At 38.7% G+C, this 18,266-nt stretch overlaps 2 protein-coding genes across 3 annotated transcripts in view; one reads left to right on the top strand and one right to left on the bottom strand.

Annotated features, from left to right (window-relative positions):
• LOC109038264 (uncharacterized) overlaps positions 1 to 18,266 on the top strand; it is a 56,739-nt gene that overhangs the window by 31,200 nt on the left and 7,273 nt on the right. Inside the window, exon 7 of one of the 2 annotated variants that reach the window (XM_019053284.2) lies at positions 327 to 10,040. The exons of the other annotated variant lie outside the window; for it this stretch is intronic. The gene's annotated coding sequence lies outside the window, so the exon portion shown is untranslated. Of the gene's footprint in view, positions 1 to 326; positions 10,041 to 18,266 lie in introns of those variants that run through there. 2 annotated transcript variants of the gene reach the window in all.
• Positions 8,308 to 18,266, bottom strand: part of LOC140223878 (uncharacterized) — a 29,628-nt gene continuing 19,669 nt past the window's right edge. The window contains exon 2 of the mRNA XM_072296307.1: positions 8,308 to 8,388. The gene's annotated coding sequence lies outside the window, so the exon portion shown is untranslated. The remainder of the gene's footprint in view (positions 8,389 to 18,266) is intronic.

Below are 18,266 nucleotides of genomic sequence, written 5' to 3'. Positions count from 1 at the left end.
CAAAAAATGCTGTTTCCTTACATGTGAGCTGAATTAGGAAATTTTTAATGTTCTCACCTTATTTCTTTGAAAATTCAATGAGGAAACTTGTGTTGTGGTCATTGATTTCATTTCTTGTCTAGTGGTCCTCTGTAAATGTTCGTAATACTGATAGATTAGTGTTGCCTTGGATGATCAACTCAGTAATGAGCGGTCAGATTTTCTCAACCATATGTTGTAGGAAGAGTAGTAGGTGGTTCTTGAAGTGCCAAGAGAAGGGCTTGATGTCATCAATAGATTTTGTAACTAAGCATGTCAGTTGTACGTTTGTATTGTTTACTTTTCAGGAATCACGAAGCATTTTCATTGCAGCTTACTCACTCCTTGTACTCCTTTGTCACCAATTTACCAACCTACTAGTATCAATCACATCTTCTTGCTTGCCAAACGTCATAATAAATATACATTATGAAAGATTTTTCACCTAAGTTAATTAGTTATCATTCTTGTAAAATTAGACCACAGATATCTGTGGAAAATGGAATGCATTACTGTGATTAATTCCAAAACAACTGTCTATCGAATAGTGTAACAGCAAAGTAATCTTTTAATACCTTTTCCTTTTTAATCGTCCTCAGCATTATTAGTACTGTCCGGACAGTCAGCGTTCACGAGACATTTCTCTGACCGGCATCACGTTTTTTATCGTGAATTTAAGAATTATCAACTGTATATCCATCATTCGATTTTGTACGAGGGTCATCCAAAAAGAAAGTTTCCCTACCTTGTATCTTCCGAACGAAAAGAGATAAACCAAATCGGTAAAAAGTCACATATTAAGCATACTCTAAGCTTTAAAACAAGCTCAAGTTTTTGAAAATCGGTCAAGGGGTTCGCAAGTAAACTTATTTTTACTGAGACAACCTCCTGTCGCCGCGTGCCCACCTCCGGGGTCAGGATGCGCGGAGAGTCGATTATAGAAGACTCGAGTTATCGCCTCTATACATCACGTCAACAAGAAATATTAAAGTTTTCATTGAGTAACTACCTTACTAGTAGTTACCTTACTTTTTGACGTAGTCTCCACATCTTCTTTGACATTTTTGGTATCATCACAGCAGCTTCTTGACGCCCTTCGCGTGGAAGATCTCGTCTTGGCTCCGAAACTAGTCATTGACAGCGATCTGCACTCCCAAATCAGTTGCTTTAGGAAAATTTTCCCCCAATCCTTCAAACTCTCGTACTTTAGCTTCATGTGACTTTCATTTGTTCCCGAGCGGAAAAACTTCCACGATGGAAGCGATTTTCAACCGATTCAGAGGTAAAGATCGCTGTCAATGACTGGTTTCAGAGTCAAGGCGAAAGCTTCAACGCGGAAGGCATCAAGAAGCTGCTATGATGATACCAGAAATATCAAAAAAGATGTGGAGACTATGTCAAAACGTAAGGTAAGGCTTACTTAATGAAAACATTAAAATTCCTTGTTGATGTGATATATAGAGGCGATAACCCGAGTCTTCTATAATCGACTCCCCGCGCATCCTGACCCCGGAGGTGGGCACGCGGCGACAGGAGGTTGTCTCAGTAAAAATAAGTTTACTCGCGAATCCCTTGACCGATTTTCAAAAACTTGAGCTTGTTTTAAAGCTTAGAGTATGCCTAATATGTGACTTTTTACCGATTTGATTTATCTCTTTTCGTTCGGAAGATACAAGGTAGGGAAACTTACTTTTTGGATGACCCTCGTATTTATAGATGTCTAATAGTTGCTCAAACTTCTGAAGCGACTAAAAAAGCTTGAAGTTTATATTTATTTATCCGCCAACCATTTGTCAGTGGCATAAAGCTTTCTTTGAAGTGCCATCTGCAAAAAAGTCTCGTGATCGCTGACTATCCAGACAGCACTAACCTGCTGAGGACAGTAAAAGGGGGAATATGTATTGAAAAATTACTTTTTTGTCTGAGTGATGGATCGAAAGAGTTTCAAACCTTTGAAGCATAGCTCATCAATGATATCAACTTCATGCGATGTTGCCGTCTAAAGAGTGGTGCACCTACATGAAAGACTGAAAATCCTGGAGGGGTAAATTTAACTCACCTTTGTAATATCACTGCAGATTCGTCAAATTTCGACCAAATGAGCTCATCTTTGTTTTGTTTTGAAGCTTATAAGTTGTTCTAGAGCTTCTTATTATTTGCATATTAATCTTGTAGTTCTTGAGAAAAGTTGATGGACAGTTGTTTTGGAACAACCTTTGTCAATATGTCAGAGTCCAACACGGAAAGCATTAAAATGCAAAATAAACTAGGCAAAATTAGTTTTAACTCTGTCTGTTAGCTGAAACCCAAAATATGAGCCCTAAGTATGGTCAAGTTTGATGGCGACAGGATTCCTTTTTAGAAATGAGGCTCTTTGTTACAGAGGAATATCTTACTAAAAAATGGAAGCAATCAGAGCTATTGAAGATTTGACCGATTTTGCACAAGACTCAAGCTGTAAAAACTTGGAGAAAAAATCTTATTTTGGGCTTTAACTGATATCTTGACGTAAATAATTCTTACCATTTAATATGGTGCAATGAGCAGCCCTCCCAAAACATTTGCTGTCCCATCTATTAAGCTGAATTTTGATTTTTTATTCACGTCATTATGAAAATAATAAACAAGCCAATAAGATGGAGGTTGCGTGTATATCCGTGAGTGCAACTAATGTCTTTTTTCTAGCTTTGTATCTTTGCATAATTCATAGTTTTTCAGATGTTTTCATGTAGAAAATACTTAAATCCTTTTTGTACCCACCTGTAATGCCTTTATAATGTAAGACTGAAATTAATTCTTCAAAAAATTTAGTCCAATACTCAAATTAAGCTACAAATTAGCTATACCCCCTTCTTTATTTTTTAAGAAAAAAATGTATTGAAAAACCTTCCCTAATTAGTCATTAAATATGCCCATCTGTACCTCCCGCATCTTTGGTATTGTTGTACAAACTGAGGGCCTAAATAATTCAATCAAGTAAGATTTTATGGCCCAGGTAGTAGTGCTGTTGATTTTATCACACCCAATTCGAGTGCTGCGAATAAAGTCTTACGCTGTTAGTGGTCCCGAGATTTTTTATGTCCTTGAATGTTCTGGAATCCTTCGTATCTCATTGCTGATTATACATCAGCAATTCTTTCAGGTAAGAATATTTTTGTCATAAGAAAATCTACTTGCTGCTAGATCTGAAGGTGATTTGCCATTTATGGATTGCATCTGAATGAATTGTAATCGCAGTCTGCTCCTATAACAGCTCTAGTTCACTCGATATTAAACCGAAGAATATGGTCAGTTTGGTTGTCCTTCTATACTATAAGCTCCAAGACCTCCTAATTTTGCGAAACTGGTAACGCTTAGTTCCAGCGTTCTACCGGGCCGATTTTCATGATTTTTGCGGCTATCGACGGACAATTGTCTCTAGATAAGCCAAAACCTCCAAATATGGCCCAGGTTTTTTTATATTACGTGGTAAAGTTGCGAATTCTCCCATTTAAACAATGTAAATTTATACTTTTTGTCATAGTTCGTTTGAGCGTTCTACCGGGCCGATTTCCATGATTTTTGCGTAAATCGACAGGTAATAAGCCCTAGATGAGCCCGCTTTAATCAAATTTTGGAAAAAGGACCCAGGTTTTTTTAAAATCACGTTATAAAAGTGAGTGAGTTTACAGAATGCTCCGGTACTGCTACCGCTATGCGCGGGAGGATGCGCAGTGGTCGAGGAGGTTGCGCAGTAGCTGTGTAGCCTGCGCATCAGCTCTACACTTATCTACACAAGATTCGCACCTGAGACCTCATGTTGAGAGGTGGCTGAGTCGTCTAAGATGTCGAATGCGTCCACTGTGAACTCCGTGTGGGTTTGATCCCCGACTCATGAAATCTAAATTATTACTTGACTCTACCATTGTTCATTGTTTTACTGCAATATTTCATCAAGCAGTCATTCCAAAACGCGTCCTTTTAATTTTAAAGTAATTTTAAGTCTTCTTCTACTAACGAATAGGGCATGGCCCTGTTTGTCAAGCCTTCGAGTGCCGAGCACAAAATATTAAAAATATAATAATTATTTGTAAAGATTCGTCAAGTCAATAAAACAAATAGCAACAGGAACATTTGAAATTAAAGTATTTCTCATGTCGTAATTTTTTAGGGTAAAAATAAAACTAACACTGATAGGAGGGTAAAAATAGGGCCGCGAGTGGCCCATTGATGGCGCGGAGCGCCTTCAGGGGGTTGGGCCGCGTAGCGGCCAGGGGGTGTAGCCCCCTAGTTCTCCCATAACTATTCGTAATAAAGCCAAATTGCTAGGACTTCATACAGCTTCTCAGCTGAATTGGGCTTCACATTACAATGCATTTATTAGCAAGGCTCATTCCTGAGCATAGGCATTAGAAAACCCATTGAAAGTTGCTGAATGTGAACGTTATTTCCCATCACAGATATAGTATATTTTGGGGCAAGAGCAGTGGTATGAAATTGTGTTTGGCGAGAGGGAAAAAAGGTCGTTAGGATTTTATTTTATGAAGCCTACTTTCCATCCATGGTGGTAGATATTTGTAGACAATGACTTCTTCACATGGCCATCTCTTTATTTATAAAAAACTATTAATTACAACATGAACAATGCATAAATATTTTCCTTATAAGGGAAGGTCACTCATTGTCAGTCGCCTACTTATATTCTGAAGAGAGGATGACCTGCAGTACCTGGCCTGAGTTCGCACTGCTGTAGAGTTGGGGTCTACGGCATTGTACTCGAACCAAAATGTTTGCCGCTATTCAATTCTCAGTGATTGGATATAATTTTTTATCGTCTCTGTGATTGATTTGCGTAATTTTTTTTCATTTTTCTTCCAACTGCATTTATAAATATGTATCTTTTTTTTTTAGATATTTATATAATGAACAATGATCAACTTTTACATTGATTATTTGTAATCTGCTAATGATTCTGTCAACGAAAAGAATCAAAATGAGGAAAGAAAACGAAAAGCGGCTGCGCTTTTCGTGACATTCGTACATTAGTACATTTTCGTACATTAGTAGTGCAATTTTATCAATTAAACATTGCATTACTTTGGTATATGACTTCAGGAGTAGATTGAACCAGTGATAAATGAATCAGGTGTACTCACATTATAAGAAACCATGTGCAAATGAACTAACGTAAAAGGAACAGTGCATCTAGGATTTGCATGCATCATAATTCCTTTTAATGTACCTATGTAGTTTGTACCTAGTTTCTGAATTCGTTCAGTTATCTTTAATTTTTGCCTTTTTGAAAGAAGAATGAGTGCACTAACAATAAAATCGAGCTACTCATGATACGGCGTTTTTAAAGCATCATGGCCTGAGAAGAGCTATCCATTAACTGGAATTATTCCCTCTTCCAGTAATTTATTCACACGCTTACTTGCAATCCAATGAACGGATTAATGTTTAAAAGACATATAAAGCTCAAAGTTCTATGTACGCACTTCCTTCTGATGTAATATATTAGTTCTTAGTTTCTGTGAGCTCACGTCAAGATATTTCTGTGTTGTATTTATTCCGAAATTTGCTTCTTTTTTGTAGATAATAATTCTTCTTCGTTCCCAGCTCCATGCAAATCGAACAAAGTCATTGGTAACGTCAACCTAACTTCTGTTGGTGAAAGTAGGAGGTTGAAATATCATTCTTTGGTGTGAATTTTTGTCAAACTAGGAAAAATCCAATACAAGCATCTAGCAGTTTTTATATTTTAACACATCTTGACTTGCTGCACTTGTACCCAAAGTAGGGATGGATTAATTTTAGCTGGCTGGCTCCACACTCAAACTCTTTTCTTAACCTTTGTTTAGTAAGAGCACAACCAGCCCTGCCATTTATTTTGCAGCACACATATAGTCCAGGCGCCTGGTAGCTAAAAAAGAGGCTACCTGGAATTTTGGGTACACAGCGATTTTTTTGGCTTACTTTATGTTTTTTGGGTCGCTGAATCCGAATCTGAAGTTTCCGCACGCGTATCTGGTGAGCATTTTCCGCTATTTTGAAAAAATGGCCTAAAAAGGCCTTTTTTTGCGGTTTTTTTGATATAGCGGCTACGGATGAGGAAAAGTCCCGGATTTAGCTAATGTTTTGAATAGCTGACAAAATTTGGAAGAAAATGGTATATGAATATGCTAGGTTTGCTCAAAAATTGAGGAACCTCGGATTTCGGAACTTTAGAACGCTTCGGAACTTGGCTGACCGCGGCGAGCCGGATCGCGCGTTGACGGGTGCGCCGCGAAAACGTGAATAGGCGCGATGTTCACGATGCTGTATCTTCCTCAATTTTTAAGCAAACCTAACATATGTACACACCATTTTCTTCCAAATTATGTCAGCTATTCAAAACATTAGCTAAATCTGGGACTTTACCTCATCCGTAGCCGCTATATAAAAAAAACCGCAAAAAAAGGCCTTTTTAGGCCATTTTTTCAAAATAGCGGAAAATGCTCACCAGATACGCGTGCGGAAACTTCAGATTCGGATTCAGCGACCCAAAAAACATAAAGTAAGCCAAAAAAATCGCTGTGTACCCAAAATTCCAGGTAGACTTACCAGGCGCCTGGACTAATAAGAGATCGAACAGGAGGTGTGTCATTTAGGGGTGCTGAAAATTTTAGACCAAGCCACTGGCCCAGTTGCATGAATAGCATTATGAAAATACAAACACCGCGGCGGCTCAGCTATTTTCTTTTTTGCTCAACTTTATTTTTAAGAATAACTCCACCATTTTTAATTTATGTTTTTCTTAATTTTATACTACAGAATTTGTAAGCAGACTTTGTCTCACAAATTCTTTCAATTCCTCATTCAAAAATTCTGCATAAAGATAGGGGTCGTTTGGGGGGGGGGGGGGGGGGCAGAAACCCTCAGCCGGACACTGACTTACTCCAGGAAAGATACCTCTGACTTACCATGACAGTTCTATGGTTTGTCGTAAGTTTCTGCATTTAAACAAAATGAACACAACAAAATAATTAACAAAGAGATGAGATGCCTCTATGGGACACTTACTATGAGTTTTTTGAAGTTTGGAAGCGTTTTTAGAAGTTGATGGTCCGTTTTTTTTGTCCGGCTGAACAGTTGATGCTCTGGAATTTGAAGTTTCTTCAACTGATAAAGGAGATTTTGTGTTTAACATCTGCTCTTTTTCTGACAAAAAAAAAAAAATTCCAAGAAAATGATAATAACATGGTAATTGCGATAACCAGGGTTTTAGAAATTCCACTTTTCACCTTTCTAAACCAATGATTTTTGACGATAAAAATTTTAAATTTTAATCTTTTCATCCTACTATTGTTGAGATTTTTAACTTTTAAAAATGTTCTACTTTTTAAATTTCCAGCTTTAAATTTCTACTTTTTAAAGTTGTCCAATTTTTAAATTTTAGCATTCAACCTCTTCCAAGAAGTTAAATTCTTAAGAATATTAGTGTTAAATTTGAAAGTTGCGAAGTGCTTGTAAAAAGACTCGAGTTGTACTCTCCTTTGCGTTGAAGCGCAGGGAGAAGTCTTGAGAACCAGCTCCTGGCTGTGGACAGTAACAATTTAAAAATATGATAAAAATAAATGAAAAATAGATTCATTCCCATGAATAATAACCGCACTCCGGACTGGTCAATAGGTTTACAATTTATTTCGCCTTGGCATTAAAATAGGTAAATAAAACAATAAATTTGAGCCCATTTCATGAGCTAATTACTTGCAGTACTTAATTTCATGATGCAAATTGTGTCGTACATCAAATTTTGAAGTGAAAATGTATTTCTGAATGCTAAAATTCATAATTTATTTGAAAGATTCAGAGAGATGCAAATTAGTCAGAAGTATATAAATTCGAAATGACATTGATGCTGGATGTATCAGAGATTCTTATTTGTCAACTATAGTGAAGATGGAAAAAAAATTATACAATATCTTAATAAAAACCTGCTTCGAAGTTTGATTTCCTAACTTCTCTTTGCGTCTCAAAGGGGATAAAAAGAGATAAGTGACAGATTTGCGATAAAGAGGAGCAATACATTGAACAGGGAGAAACAGCCATCTGTGTCGAACAATTCGCAAAAAAACTAACATTCATCGAAAAATTAGGGAAAAAATTGTAGTGGCCTGGGACTATTTACTTTGGTGCCTCCTGGACCCTGTGATGTTGATTTTAAAATACTCTGGCACTGTTAAAATATAAAAACTGCTAGATGCTTGTATTGGATTTTTCCTAGTTTGACAAAAATTCACACCAAAGAATGATATTTCAACCTCCTACCTTCACCAACAGAAGTTAGGTTGACGTTACCAATGACTTTGTTCGATTTGCATGGAGCCGGGAACGAAGAAGAATTATCATCTGCAAAAAAAAGCAAATTTCGGAATAAATACAACACAGAAATATCTTGACGTGAGCTCACAGAAACTAAGAACTAATATATTACATCAGAAGGAAGTGCGTACACAGAACTTTGAGCTTTATTTGTCTTTTTAACATTGATCCGTTCATTGGATTGCAAGTAAGCGTGTGAATAAATTACTGGAAGAGGGAATAATTCTAGTTAATGGATAGCTCCTCCAGCCAGGCTCTTCTTATCTCAGGCCATGATGCTTTAAAAACGCTGTATCATGAGTAGCTCAATTTTATTGTAAGTTGACAGGGATTTGTTTTTTTTTTTTTTTTTTCTTTTTTTTTTTTTTTTTTTTTTGGAAGAATATTAAACTACAAAAAACGAGTTCACAGTTGCGAGGCTTGCGCCTCCATTTGCTAAACGTGCATTGCCGAGAAAGGCAAGATATCCGCTGAGACTCCTTCAGTTGTGGGCTGCCTCTTTCCCAGGTGATCCCCCTCGCGCGACCTACGCTCCATACGTGGCGTGCATTGATACTAGCTACACGAAGCATTTGGAGCATGGATCGCACAAGAGGGATCACTCGTGCAAGCGGTAACCCGCGACAGGAGAGATCTCTATAGACGCCAAATTGCCTTTCTCAGTTATGTACGCTTAGTAAACGGTAGCTAAATCACGCAACTTTGAGCTTTTTTTTTTTTTTGCTCACCATCCTTCAATAAAACCCAGGAAAATTGGGTCCTCGCGAACTAAGTGCACTCTCTATTTTTCAAAAATGCAAGGTTTAAAAATCACAAAACAAGCACATTCAAGCGATGAAATGGAAGGATGTAAAAAACAACACCAGTATTAGGTTTTATATGCTGAACCCGTGAGAAAACTGAACAGGTTGCTCGCTCATTTCATCAATAATGATCATTGTAGTAGATGACCATCGTTTTCCGTGCAAATATCAAAGAAACAGATAAATACTCATGCAGTTGGACGAAAGGTAGATAAATTCATGCAAAACAATAAAAAAAATGATTAAAAATATTGTTAGTATGCCAGGAATACAGATCTCACAGGTACAGTAAAGTCTTTACATTATGTCTGCGCTGAGATTTGTGCAGTATCATTTTGATACCTCAGCAAGCAACTCCCTTTGCTACTATTTTAAATAATGTTTGGGGTTCTTCGGGGTCCATTCACCAAAACGGCGAAATAAGGGTCTTATAGTTTCATATGAAGAAATTTTTGGCTTTACTGGGATCAAAATCTCAATGGGGCACTACTTGACCTCCCCTTGTTAGACGTGCTGCCATAACAGTGTTGTAGTGAATGATAAAATTTCTTAAAAATCTCAGAAAAAAACTCCAAGTATTCAGCAATGCAACTTTTCAAAACATTACCCTCGGTGTTATAATATTTTTGGAAAATGCAGATTCGGCATCATTTTCTCTCTCAATTTACTGGAGGGAGCATTTTATAGCAACAATGATCATGTAAATGCACAAGAATTGTCTAGTTGTCATGGTTTTTCAAAAGCTTTTATTGTTAGAAAGAATCGTTACAAAAAAGAATGAAACAAATTCTTGACAATATTGTCAGTTTTCTATATAATTTCTTGTAATTTTTATATGTAATAATTTTTTACTGCATATACAATATTTTTTACTTATTTATTTGTTTATTTATTCATTTATGTACACATGCGAGCCTTAAAAAGAGGCTTTAGTACATATCAGGTACTCCACCCCTTTCCTTTTAACAAAAATAATGTTTTACAGTAGGTTGGTAGACTTACTTCATACAAAATAGGTAGGCAATTTAAAAAAGAGATATTGTCATAGAATGGACCACTAGACAAGGTACGAATTTAAGCATTCTGATACATGTATCTTAACCAGAATTTCACGTAGAACACGATTTGCGCAACGAAAATTACTGAAACCAACTCCTAACGAAGATATTAATGTTTTCATTTCACATTGATTACGAAGAATTTGAACTGCCCGCTCACAATTAACTCAAAGCTCAACGTGAGTCAAATCGCACTCTACAACGGTTTCAACAAGTTTCTCAATCGAGTAATGTTCATTTCCCACCGTGTGTTGTTCAAACTATAAGCAATTTGCAACAGCTGAGCCAAAGCGTCAAGACTGAGGTTGCCAGATTTTTATATCGCAGAGACTGTCATGATAAACGTTTAGCGTGCGATGTGAATCACGTAGAGCATTGAGTTTTCATGAGCGGGTGGTTTTAATTCACGCATCAAGAATTATTGCATATCTTCGTTAGGAGTTGATTTCAGTAATTTTCGTCGTGCGCATCGTGTTCTGCGTGAAATTTTGGTTAAGATACAGGTATCAGGATGCTGAAATTCGTACCTTGTCTAGTGGTCCATTGGCAATTAATTACCATTACTCCTTGCACAGTACGTTTTAAACACTTTTAATGCGGTCAACATACCACCCGCGATTTTTTTGCGGAAATGTCAACTAGAAGGCCTACTGATTGAGGAACAGCAAACCACGAAATCTGTAGTTTGGCCGTCTTTGAGAAAATAAGATTTTTCGCTTTTTTGGTGGGAATTTAGGGTCAAAGTGCTAAAAAAGTCAAGTTAGGCTGTTTTTGTGGCTCATAAATGCATATCCTATACATTTTTAGTCAATCAAGTGCCAGTATGTAGCTAATCGTGCATATTGCCCAAAATTCATTTCCTTAAATCCACGAATTTCGGGTTTTTGGGGGGTTAGTCAAGGAGAAATCCGAAAAAAAGAGGGTTAACCCGGAACAAATTGCTTAACAAATTTTTTCCATGTAAACGTCTTTAGTAGGTCCTATTGAACAACATACCTAAAGTTTACCACGGTTCGATCCCGGAACACCCTTCCAAATTGCCTCAATTTCAAAATGGGGCCATAATAAGGCCTCTGGGAGATCGATTATTTTTAAAATACGCAAACAGTGTCATGTGAGGTGTCAAATCCTATGTAATTTTGGTCGTAGATTTCAGATATGAAGTCAAAAAAGTCCCCCGGTCAAAGGGGGTACCCCAAATCCAAAGTGGCAGCAAAGAGCCCTGCACGAAAAGGGCCAAAAACGGCCCATTTTTGGGCCCTCGAAATTGGGGTCGGAGTGAGGTTTTTTTTCATCCTTAGGGTGACCCTTTACACATACTAAAATTTCAGATTGAGTATACGCACCGTTTCCGAGTTATGAGGGGGGGGGGGGCAAAGTCCCCGATTTTCACCCATTTTTGCAGGTGTTTTAATGTCGAACTCCGGCTGTTACGAGGTACCAGATCTAGATATTGAAGCGCGGTTTGCGGTGATTTGTTAAGCTATTCTTGTAGTATTTTTCCACATCTTTCACAAAGCCCCAAATGGTTTTTCGGGGAGGGGGGGGGACTTCACTCATACTATCACGACCGTTAGCGCATCTTACTGACTTTACTTTGATCTCTTCTCTCCACGCCGCGGTCATGATGGTATTTTCTGTTGGGGATTTTTCTTCTTCTTTACATTTTCCCAATTTTAATGTCCTCCCCCCCCCCCCATTTTCCCCTTTTTACCCCCTCCCCCGCAATCAAAACACTTCATCTCAAGTGCTTCTTCCTGTAAGGCAGATATGACGGGGTCAGATGTGGGGGATTTTTACTTCAATTTAGTCTTTGACTTCATTTTATCGTATATTTAATTTACTTTATTTGATTTCTCTTCTGTTGTCTCTGTAATTCTATTATTTCTGCTACTCTATTATTTCCACTATTCTATTCTATTATTTTACTTATTTAAACTTTAAATTTTTCATTTTCATCATTGGATTGGTAGGCCTAAAGGGAAGAAGAGACAGTATAGAGCGCTAGTGCGAGAGAGAGATAGCCTAGGTGCGCGTGACTTAGGGCCCAACCGAAGCTCCGGTGCTGAGTGCTTTGCGCACTCATGCGACACATCTCAGCACCTATGCGCTGAATCTCACTCCCCTGTTCATTCTCAATCCGGATTTTCCGTTGGACGGAATCAACGATTTTTAACAGTGTATATGGCCGATTCAAATAAAAAAAAATCAAAATCAAATCAAATTTTGGAAAAGTAAGAATTATTGAGAAAAAATTGAAGAAAAATATTTTTAGAAAAGAAACCAGGATAGATTCACTGGCGCTTATGATGATTTTCGAAAAAAATTACTTTTTTAATTGCCCCTCGTGCACACGCGTATTTCCAATCGCCGGATACTGAACATTCTGTTGCCGGCTACAGATGGCTGTTTTGGCAGCGGATGGTTATTGCCGTTATCCACAAGCGGCCAGCTATTGAATGTCCTATCGCTGACTATTCACGGCTAACGCCGGCTGCAGAACGTTCTATCGCGGCCATTCGTGGCTATCGCTGGCTGTACAACTTTCTATCGCCGGCTGTAGAACTTTCTCTCGCCAGTCATACGTGGCTATAGCCGGCGATTTAACGTTCTATCGCTGGCCATTCGTGGCTATAACCGGCGATTGAACGTTCTATCGCCGGCCATTCGTGGCTATAGCCGGCGGTTGAACGTTCCATCGCCGGCCATTCGTGGCTATAGCCGGCGATTGAGCCTTCTATCGCCGGCCATTCGTGGCGATAGAGCTTTTTATCGCCGGCCATAAGGGCGATAAGAAAATCCTATCGCCAGCTATAAAAGCTGTAGAAAATCCAACCGACGGCCATAAGATTTCTCTATCGCCTTTATGGCTTATTTTTACCAGGGTTATTTTTCTTTCTTTACGATTGATAAACTTTGACCCAACTTACTTCTCCCTTACAGGGGTAAGGGCCCCCCTTACCCCTGTATTATCCCCCCCCCCCCCCCTGGCCCGCTCCACTTTACTTGAAGTATTTTGCTCCCTCCGCAGCAGAAATGACGATGTTTCTGGCAAATAATTTTTTACTTATGTTTAAGTACTGAAATACTTCTACTGAGGCTCACACACCATTCATTTGCGATCGGTATTATGAATGCTGTAAATAAATCTAATCTATTTACTATTTATTTTTCATCTACCTAAAACATTTTTGGTGAGGCGTCAATTGCTGTTGAAAAAGTAAGTTTTAGTGCTTACAAATTGGAAGAAAGCGGAAGAGAATGTACCTAGGACAGAATAAATCAAACATAGAAGTGGAAAGAGAAACGTGAAAAATATGAATAAGAAAAAATTATTCACAGAAAACATCGTCATATCTGCCTTACAGGAAGAAGCACTTGAGATGAAGTGTTTTGATTGCGGGGGAGGGGGTAAAAAGGGGAAAATGGGGGGGGGGGGGAGGACATTAAAATTGGGAAAATGTAAAGAAGAAGAAAAATCCCCAACAGAAAATACCATCATGACCGCGGCGTGGAGAGAAGAGATCAAAGTAAAGTCAGTAAGATGCGCTAACGGTCGTGATAGTATGAATGAAGTCCCCCCCCCCCTCCCCGAAAAACCATTTGGGGCTTTGTGAAAGATGTGGAAAAATACTACAAGAATAGCTTAACAAATCACCGCAAACCGCGCTTCAATATCTAGATCTGGTACCTCGTAACAGCCGGAGTTCGACATTAAAACACCTGCAAAAATGGGTGAAAATCGGGGACTTTGCCCCCCCCCCCCCTCATAACTCGGAAACGGTGCGTATACTCAATCTGAAATTTTAGTATGTGTAAAGGGTCACCCTAAGGATGAAAAAAAACCTCACTCCGACCCCAATTTCGAGGGCCCGAAAATGGGCCACTTTGTGCATGGCTCTTTTGAAAGACAAGAGGGTGGATTTTTAAAAATTTCGCGTGCTAAGGCAAGTGAGGTATCATTTCTAATGTAATTTTGGTCGTAGATATCATTTATGAAGTCATAAAAGCCCTCAAATCAAAGGGATTGCTCCAAATGCCAAGATAGCGGCCAAATTTGAAAGGCAGGAGGGTGAATTTTTGAAATGTTCACGTGACATCCCTAGTAAAAGCGAATCAACCTGACGTCAGGCTTAAACCACCCTGAGCCAGAATAATTCAGGCTGACATCAGTCAAGGGGACTTACTGACGACGTTTCCATAGGAAAAGTTTGTTAAGCAATTTGTTCCGGGTTAACCCTCTTTTCTTTTCGGATTTCTCCTTGATTAACCCCCCCAAAAACCCGAAATTCGTGGATTTAAGGATAGGAAGCTTGGGCAATATGCACGAATAGCTATCTACTGGCACTTGATTGACTAAAAATGTGTAGGATATGCATTTACGAGCCACGAAAACAGCTTAACTTGACTTTTTTAGCACCTTGACCCGAAATTCCCGCCAAAAAAGCGAAAAATCGCATTTTCAACTACCACCAAATTACCAAGCAACAGATTTCGCGGTTTGTTGTCCCTCAATCAGTAGGCCTTCTAGTTGACATTTCCGCAAAAAAATCGCGGGTGGTATGTTGACTGCATTAAAAGTGTCTAAACCGTACTGTGCTTAGAGAGAAACTCGCTAGTGCCTACATCACAAATGCTATTATTAACAGAGGAAACTGATGGAGGTAGGAAAGAACATAAGAAAAGAAAACGTTTCACGCACCCCCTAAGCCAATATCTCAAACCGTTTCAAAATGGCGGCCGGTTAAAAATCAAGATTGCCGAAAATTGAAACCTAAGTTTTTTGTCGATGGATTTGCTTGAAACTGGGTTCCAGGGAGGCGGGGGTTATTTTAATATGAAAAAAAAAGTATCCAACGTTATATTTAAAAAAAAAAAAACCAAAATTGTCAAAATGGAGGCTGGTTGAGGTTCACAATGGCCGAAAATTAGAATCTCGATTATTTGCTCATGGATTTACCCGAAACTTGGAACCCAGGCGTATTTTGGCATGAGATTAACTCATTTGAAATCAGATTTCTAAAAAAGAAAGGAACAATTTTCGGCCATTTTGAACTTCAACTAGCCGCCATTTTGGTTTTTTGGACATATATCGTCAAATTCTTTCTTCTCGTGTTAAAATACCCTCTAGAACCGAGTTTCAGGCAAATCCATCAACGAAAAACCTAGGTTACAATTTTCGGCCATTTTGACCTTTAACCGGTCGCCATTTTGAAACGGTTTGAGATATTGACCTCGGGTTTGCGCGATACGTTTTCTTTTTTCCTGCTCTTTTGAACTAGGTATCACGTGAAGGGTCTCCCATTTGAAAATAAAAAGTTGTGGTCCGTTACCAGCCTCCCCTCCCCGCCACCCCAAGGCGGTCTCATAAGTTTTTTTTGGGAGGGGGGGGGGTTCAAAAAGTAGCTTCTTTTGACCTAGGAACGTCCTCCAAGTTTCAAATCTCTACCTCAATTAGGTAAAAAGTTAGAATGGGGGGGGGGGGGACTTTTCTAACACTGTATTTCAAAGATTTTACTGATTTTTTTTTTTTTTTTTTTTTTTTTGGTGACTTGGTAACCACGCAGAAAGATAATTTTTGGGGCTTAAGACCATTTCTATAGGGTGTCTGGAAAGTAACCGCGTAATTTTCAGGATAGATTTTTCGACCCAAAATATGACTAATTTATTGTGTACACATGTGCCTGAAAACGCTTCATGGGTGAGCTATGTGCTTCCAAAGTTGGTATTTTTTCCTCCTTCAAATTGATGTAATTCTTCGTTTTTTTTCGTAAAGTAGCTGATACTTAGTGGGGAGTATTTTTTAGCATACTGTTCATTTATTGTGTTCGCAAGGACGTACGTCTTTGGAAAATTACGTTACGAGCGCTCCCAAATTGAAAAAATGCGATAACTTTTTGGGTAAATGATATTTGGGAAAACGGATTACGGCACGTGAAAGAGCGCAAAAATCAAGGGTACAACGTTCTTCCCAAAATTTTCCAGAGACGCGTCCTTCCGACGCAACAGAGCTTTAAAAAAGTTTATGATTTTCAAAGCTCCTTGCTCGGGAGACAGTTTTTAATTTAGGGACTGTTAGAGAAATTGCCTACGGGACAAAGGGTTTCGAAAATCCGAAGAACTGTCACGATAGCTTCGGGATTTCCATGTTAAATCGCCGAACTGCCCTCACTCATTCAAGTAATTATCGAAACTTTCACTGCGGATTGTGCGAAATACTGCGAAAACGGTGGCTCGTAGAAAGATGGCGGAATGATGACTTTGGATTTGCTTCCATAGACCAGATAAATGTAATGGAAAAAATTGGAAATCGATCGTGCCACACATTCTTCTAAGCAGGCACGTAGCCAGGAGGTGGGCTTGGGGGGCTCAAGCCCCCCCCCCCCCCCCCGAAAGCAAAAAAAAGGAGGAAAAGAGAGAAGGAAAGAGGAGACAGAAGATGAGGAAGTGCGAGAAAAGAAGAAGTTTGAGACCGTCGAAGAAATGTATCTCTTTTAATGTACCTATGGTCTTAAATGAACACACAGTGTTCGTTCCTAACATTTTCGTCAGAAAAGCCTCAAAATGCATCCAAATAGAGTTGAAATTTCAAGAAGTTTCTAGATTTGTTTTAAATGCATATAATTCGAACGTATTTCGTGCTAAAAGTGAAAAAAATTTTCAGGACCTCTTTGAATATAAATAATTATGCCTTTTTCGCTGAATGTTCATAAAGGAAACGTAATTTTTCTGCAGACATTGATGGAAAATTTGCGTCACGGAAGCCTCGAAATGCGTCCAAATAGAGTTAAAATCTCTAAAATTTTCTAGATTTGTTGAATGCATATAATTTGAAAGTATTTTATTCTAAAAGTAAAAAAAGGCGTAATTTTTATGCAGGAACTGATAGAAAATCTGCGTCAAGGAAGTCTAGAAATGCCTCCAAAAATATTTAAAATTCCAAAAATTTTCAGGATCTTTTTGAATGCAAATAATTATGAATTTTTTGCTGAAAGTTCAAGAAGGAACCGTAATTTTTCTGCAGACATTGATGGAAAATCTGCGTCACGGAAGCCTCGAAATGCGTCTAATTAAATCACAAACCTCTAAAATTTTCCGGGGGAGGACCCCCGGACCCCCCTTTGGAACGAGGGGGGGTGGGGGTATTCCATCCCCCCCACCTCCCGGTAGTATTGGGACCCCGCAAGTCCCCACCCCTCCCGAAACAAAATTCTGGCTACGTGCCTGTCCATAAGGCTTAGAGAAAAAAAAAAAGTTTTTTCGAGCCTCATGAAATTTCACTTTCCATCTCTGGGTTTTGATCAGTTTTGTTGATGTTGTTGTTTTTGGATGACAGACATCGCAGGACTCCTTATCCACATCCCTCAATATTGTTCGTTTGAGTGCACACTTTTGTGAAACCATGGCCAGCCCAGGCCAGCTGATAATCGAGATGTCTTAACTCCGGGTATAAAGGGACTCTAGGCAGGACCACCACGAGCAGAAGAAAAACTAACTTTATCTGAGATTACTGCCTGTTACCGAGCAAAAGTAGCTGTATTATAAAAATTGAATGTCCCAACTTTCTTAATATATTCGTGTTAGGCATTTAAAACACGTTTAGAAGAAGAAATGTGGAAAAATCAAGAGGACAAGTTCAAATCAAACTGTTTGCCGCCATGGATTCCCGCGCTCATTTACACACTCACACAAGCACCTAGCGCCAAACCAGGCTTCACTTTTTCCCCGTGCTTTTAGAAACGAGCACTCCGATATTTGGACCGAGTTTAACAGAAAGGAACCAAGCCACATCAGCTATTGCCAAGTTTAACTGGGCAATTACATTTTTTACGAGAGAAAGTTTGTTCGGATTTCTTTGAAAATGTTAAGGAATGTGCTTCGTGCCATGGAGAATTTTCACTGAAATTTCCACGAAAATCCGCACAACTGTTTTCATGTAAAAAATTAAATCGCCCAATTAAATTTGGCAATAGCGGATGTGGCTTGGTTCCTTTCTGTTTAAAGCGTCCAGCCCACGTACAAACTGGGGCTCTCAAACTGGCAC

This window comes from Bemisia tabaci, chromosome 2, assembly GCF_918797505.1.
Source record: "Bemisia tabaci chromosome 2, PGI_BMITA_v3".
Taxonomy (NCBI): domain Eukaryota; kingdom Metazoa; phylum Arthropoda; class Insecta; order Hemiptera; family Aleyrodidae; genus Bemisia; species Bemisia tabaci.
Note: the sequence above shows the minus strand (reverse complement) of the source record. Positions and strands in the feature narration are given on the sequence as shown.